Here is a 6,000-nt window from a genome sequence, read left to right as displayed (position 1 = left end):
TCTTGAAGCTGTTCCAGGGAAAACAAGTCAGCATTCAAAATTCAGTATTGCTTCATTATCTAAAGGCACTATCCTGCTGTTGCAGCTAAAGAGCAGAACATCAGCAAAAATAGCTGCGGGCTGAAAACTATTGTAATGAAGCAAGTAAAGCTCTTTTTTGGGCCTTACAAATTATTTAAAACCCATTTCAGCGTATATCACAAAGTTCAAACCACACATGAGTAAGACCGATAACTGAACTCTCTATTCAGGCAATTAATTGAGTGAAAGCAAATCCCAAACTTTGACACAGAGGGTAAATTCGAGAGGAAAAATATATCCAAAGTAGCTGGAAGTATAGCTGCATCCAGTAAAGGCTCTGTCTGGTAAAAACTAAGCACAGGCAGAAGGGCTATTCTGCAACTAGACATTCTGACTGCTGTTCCTTATTTGAGTTCATATGCCAGTGTATAGAGTGTATATTACTTCCTGAAAAAAAAAACACAGAAAGAAATACATCGTGGGAAGAAAAACTGTCCTCCCTCCCCAGAGTCTTATCATCCCTGCAAGAAAGGCAAATATTCAATCTGCTTCTTGGTGCAATTTGCACAAAAAAAAGGAAGTCATGGGAATAGCAGTTTGGCCTGAAAACTTGCATTTTTAAGAGAAGACAATTTATTCTTCTTTCTATGCAGATTTCCTTACCATTTGCTGGTGGCTGCTTCATTTCACTTTCTTCAGTCTGAAGGAGAAAGATCAGAAAAATCCTCTGTTCACATCTCTTATGCAGCATCTTCTTCCCTTCAACGTGGGTTACAGCACTAGAACTTAGTATTTCTAACATTGCAATTGCACTGGAGTACAGACTGACTCAAAAAATATTCGGCCTCCGCTGCAGGTATCTTCATACATGGTTAAGGGCACCTGGATTTTCTGCTAAGGCACTACAGCAATACTTAAGCAACACGACTCAGTTGATAGACCAGCAATTACTGAACATGCATTTAAATGTGATCAGGAAATAATAACTAAGGAGAATTTTCTTTGAGTTTTCCTGATGCCAGGTTTATTTCTCCAAGAAACAGAAAGCTGAAAAGCAAAACCCAAAGCAACACAATTTTTGTAATCATGGTTTGTTCCTGATCGGCTCATTTTCATAGGGAATTTGAATTGTTGGACTAGTTTTAGCAAAAGGTACAAGTACCAGGCCAGTTTCTGCAGCCCCAGTCATCCTCCCAGGAAGACAGATCTCCCATGAGGCCCCATCCACAAGCTGGTCACTGGTTTCTGACAGCTTCCCACGGCTGACGGGAAACTTACCTTCCAGCGTCAGCTCTAGACAGCTCATGGCCTATGAATCTTTAGCTGAAGCAATTATCTCTGGCACCATACACTGCCATTTTGCATAAATAATTCTGTTCCAACACAGTATTACCTCTTTGATGAAATCTTTGAAGAGCTGTAAAGAAATAAAATATGGTTAGTCCTTGCCTCCTCCCTGCCTCTAGCTTCTACAGCACCTGAGGTGGGGATAAAAAAAAGAAAAAGGAGCAATATGGTAAGTGGAGGCTTCAGCATCCTCTTGCACCATGAACACTGCCCTAACCCATGTAGAAGTGAGGCAGAGGCAGGTTTTTATTTGTATTTCTCCAAGGGCGTAGAATTTCAATACCTTTGGTCCTTACTGATTCAACATTTTTTCAAATAAGTTGTTCCTGTCTACTATGTTCAATTAACTCTGCCTTCTGCAGTCTTGTGATACTACTTCTTGAGCAAAATTAGGCAAAACTGAAAAAAGGTGGAAGACCCTCAAAAGGGAGATCTTCCCTCCAGAGAAACTGAGGTGGCAGCAGCAGCTCCATCAAGCTTTCCAGTTCCGGGCGAGATGATAAAACCTTGTTTTCAGTAATTCAGTCATATGCAAATTCAAGTCTCCTCTTTCTGAAGCATCAAGGTACATCGTGTGTTCAGTGGGAATTCCCTTTTCCCCATCTCTGTCTCCCAGGAATCTTTCTGGTAGCCAAAATGGTCATCCACACACCCAAAACACTTAATTGTTACCTATAATTGGTGGTGCCTGGGGAGATACCAGATTGTCAAGCCCAGTCTTGTAAATGTAATTTTTTGTCTCTTATTCCCTGACAGCGCCTCCACATAACCCGGTTTTATTTGAAGCAAATATTAATTAATTGAAGCATTTTTATGAACCCTTGCATAACCTCATACACAGTATTTATTGTAATTCAAGACACACCAGATGATTTCAGTTATCCTGACTTGCAAAGATGGTCCCCTAAGTAATGCAAAGCAGGTAGACAGCCACTCTAACCCAGGGACATTTTAATTAAACAGCATGACCTAATACAACTTGATATGCATGTCATACATCGAATTTTAAAGTTATAACCACAAAACCCCCACACAATTTAGATATGATCTGTAAAAATAGAGTTGCTCAGAGCACTGGCCGTTTACAAAACAGGGGGGTAGCTATTCATCTTGTTACTCAGCAGCATCTCCTAGTCATTGCTGTTAATCACTGAAAACATGTTTACTTTTCAACACGAGCTGTCACACCAGGAAAGGAGGAAAGAGGGTTTAGTCGGATGATTTTCAGCCTGCAATGAGAGAAACGGGGGAAAAACACAACATTAATTTGCACTAAAAGAAAATGTTTTTTGCAAGTTTAACTATGACCAAGTAAGATTAAGGTCGGAGCCAAAGGCAGCTGGGAACAATGTTTGCTGCAGTCTCAACACACAGGGACACAACCGCAAGGGCAGCTTACAAAGGAATTCCTCCAAGCTCCTTCCCACCCGTGCGCTGCGGCGCACCACGGCGTGTTGTGCTAGCAGTTACAGGTGAGCCCGCACTGTAAAAACAACAAGTGGATCTCGGTTACAAAAAAAAAAAAGCATTTCCAGGGGTTCCCTGAGTGGGTTTACAACAGAACACCCACAGCACTGCACTGTTGGATGCCTTAAGCAAGCACTTCCACTGGCAGAAAACACAACTTGAAAACTGGAAAACTCACTGGACTTAATCCCTCTGCAGCAGCACTGGGGCTCAGCGAGGAACAGATGCAGGGATGCTCCCTTGAAGACTCCCAAGGTGCGTATTCGATGACTGAACATTGCACGATACTCCTTGTTGCACGCTAAGTGAGGAGACTGGAGGTACCCGAGTGTTAAATCTCACGCTCCAGGCATGCGATTCTCCTACCTCTCACCTTACGCTAGCTCACAAAACTGCAGCGCACGCAGCACAAGAGCTGCACCTGACACAGGAGATCCAAAGAGAAGAAAGCACAGCAGTGAGACCCTGGAGCCAAAAGATTTGTCCTGTCTTCACTCTTTCTTATCACACATGCACAAGACTCCCATTCCTCATTAAATGAAGTCTTGAGCATCTGCAGGCAGAGAAGTTGAGAGATCTGCATTCATATCAGTCATATTTTATTCTCTTTCTATAGCTCTGGCCAAGAATATCAGCAAGTTGCTCATTTCAGACATCTTGGCCCATAGGTTCTGGCAACATGAAATTATTTTAGGGCTAATAAAGTCAATTTGGACTGATGTGATTATTTAATACCAATGAGAAAAACCCAAGCAAGCAAATACTCAATACGTCAAACAAAGATAGCTAAAGCTCACCAACAACGTTGTTGCAAAAAAAACTATGGACACACTAAAGAAAAATAACATAAGAAGCTATCACAGAAAATGTGAGGCCTTACAATAAGGACATAAAAGAAAGGAGTCAAGCCTTCCCCACAGAGCCATGAAAGCAACAACAAACCAGAAGCAGACCAGCTATTTAGAGAAACTTGAAATCACTGTATCATGGCAGCACGGTTAAACTAGATGATCTTTAAAGGTCCCTTCCAACTCAAATAATTCTACGATTCTATGATTTAGTTCCTGCAACAAAATCATTACATGATATAGCAAGGTACAAGATGAGCATGCGTGTATCGGCTTCTGAGAACTGTTGAAATTGTTTAAAAGACATCATTTAAAAGCACAAATATCTTTCTTCCAAAAAAATGTAAAAACAAAAATGGATTTTGGTAAACTGAGCACATACTGACACGTCTCTAAAGACTATTTCTTGTAAGATGACTGACAAGTTTTTAACTTGGCTCTTCAGCATAGTTGAGTCTACAGCAAAACATCACTGAAATAAGTCCTTTGAATCTGAGGATTTCTATTTCATAGGAGAAAGCAGCTTTTGCCACTTCCTTTGACATACCTGTCCAATTTCTGTATCATTTATTGTTTTGCCATTTTTAATCTGACCAGTATCATGCTCAGCCCAACATATTCACCGTATATATATGTCAAAGGCCCTCTTGAAAGGCCTTAAGTGAAATATCTTTCCAATAAAAAAATACCTCAGTGTCAGTTTAATGCTATGCTAACATCTCAATCAATTTTTATAGCATATGATCTGTAGCCCTTACTCAGCACATTGTTCAATGTCAGTACGTGATGCAGGAATCCAGTATCAGCATGATGTAGACAAATTAACAGCTACCAAAGGAATGTAATCCGTTTTTGCAGCTAGCCATAAAGACCATCAGTTGAGCAAGGCACAGAATAGACTTTAAATCTAATAACACTTAGCAGTTTAATTTGTCTTGTGTTTTGGTAACTACAATACATTTTCTTAAGATCTGCAAATAAGAAGATAAATGTTCTAGTTGCGACTGACTCCACAGTAACCAATTAATTTATGCAATAAACAATAACTTTTTCTTCTACAATAAAGAGCAATTACTTAAGCATCTCATTCCTTCTGTTCCAGATCTGTTTGTCAGGGACTATAAAACTCAAGAAGATGCAGAATTTAATTCTACATGGCAGAACTGTGTACCTACCTATCTCTACCACCCTGTCAATGCTGATAACCTACTTTTCAAGCAAATGAGGTACAGATAATCATGTTGTTCCCCTCCTGCCACCTTCCAAAAAACCATTTGATCCTATGGGCCGATTTGAATGAAGCGTGCCAGACAGAAGAAGGAAAGGCTCTCAGATAATACTCAAGTTGCAGCATCTCTGGAAATTGCTTCTTGGAAAGGAACCCTGCAAAACTAGAATTAAAAAGCAAAAAATGAAATATTAAAATATTATATTATCTTGTTTATCAATTAAAGTCAAGATTAGTACGGTCACAGTGCTCAACTAACTGGCTAGGGCTAGGAGTCCTAACACATATTGCCTGCAGTGGCAATATAAAATTCTTCAATAGGCAAGGCTCTCCCCTCACTGATGGGTAGGGTGTTACACCAGGAAACTATCACAGATCACTAGTCTTGTTTCCAAACATATCAAGCTGCCTAATAATAGACTCAATTTCCATTGCAAAAGTGTGCTACATATTGCCCAATCATTAACATTAATTCCAGCTGATTTTTTTTCAAACAGACTGGCAACTAATTTAACATCAGTTTCGTATTTAAAGTACTCAGAATGTATTGTTGGCAGGAAGTGAGAGACTTTAAAAGATATTAATCTGAAGGCACACATACCATACTGAAGGCACAGTATATCACCATAGTTTCTTTAAGATGTATAAAACATAGTACAACTTCTATATGCATGCGGTGAAATCTGACTACAGCTCTCATACAGCACATAAAATGGGTGCAAATCCACATCAGATACCCAGGGCTCCAATTTGGAACCAGAGTTGCATTTATGCCTATATCAAATACTCAGTATTTTTTCCACATGCATTGAATAAGCAATCCAGGAAAAAAAACGCACACAGTAGATACACTCAGCTGACAAATGGAGGAAAAAAATAAAGAGATAAACTAACCGCATCTTTATTTTTGTCAAGTTTTAATACAAACATAAGTGAATCCCAGAAAGTCAGCAGAAACTGTCTGAGGCCAAGCTGGATTTTCCTGCCTCGGACCAGAAGAGGGAACATTACTTGGACTTAACGTCTGCCCCACTTAGAGGTTACATCGCTCTTGCTTAATGAGGTGTGCAAACACAGTAACTCTGTGCA

This window comes from Ciconia boyciana, chromosome 8, assembly GCF_034638445.1.
Source record: "Ciconia boyciana chromosome 8, ASM3463844v1, whole genome shotgun sequence".
NCBI lineage: Eukaryota > Metazoa > Chordata > Aves > Ciconiiformes > Ciconiidae > Ciconia > Ciconia boyciana.
Note: the sequence above shows the minus strand (reverse complement) of the source record.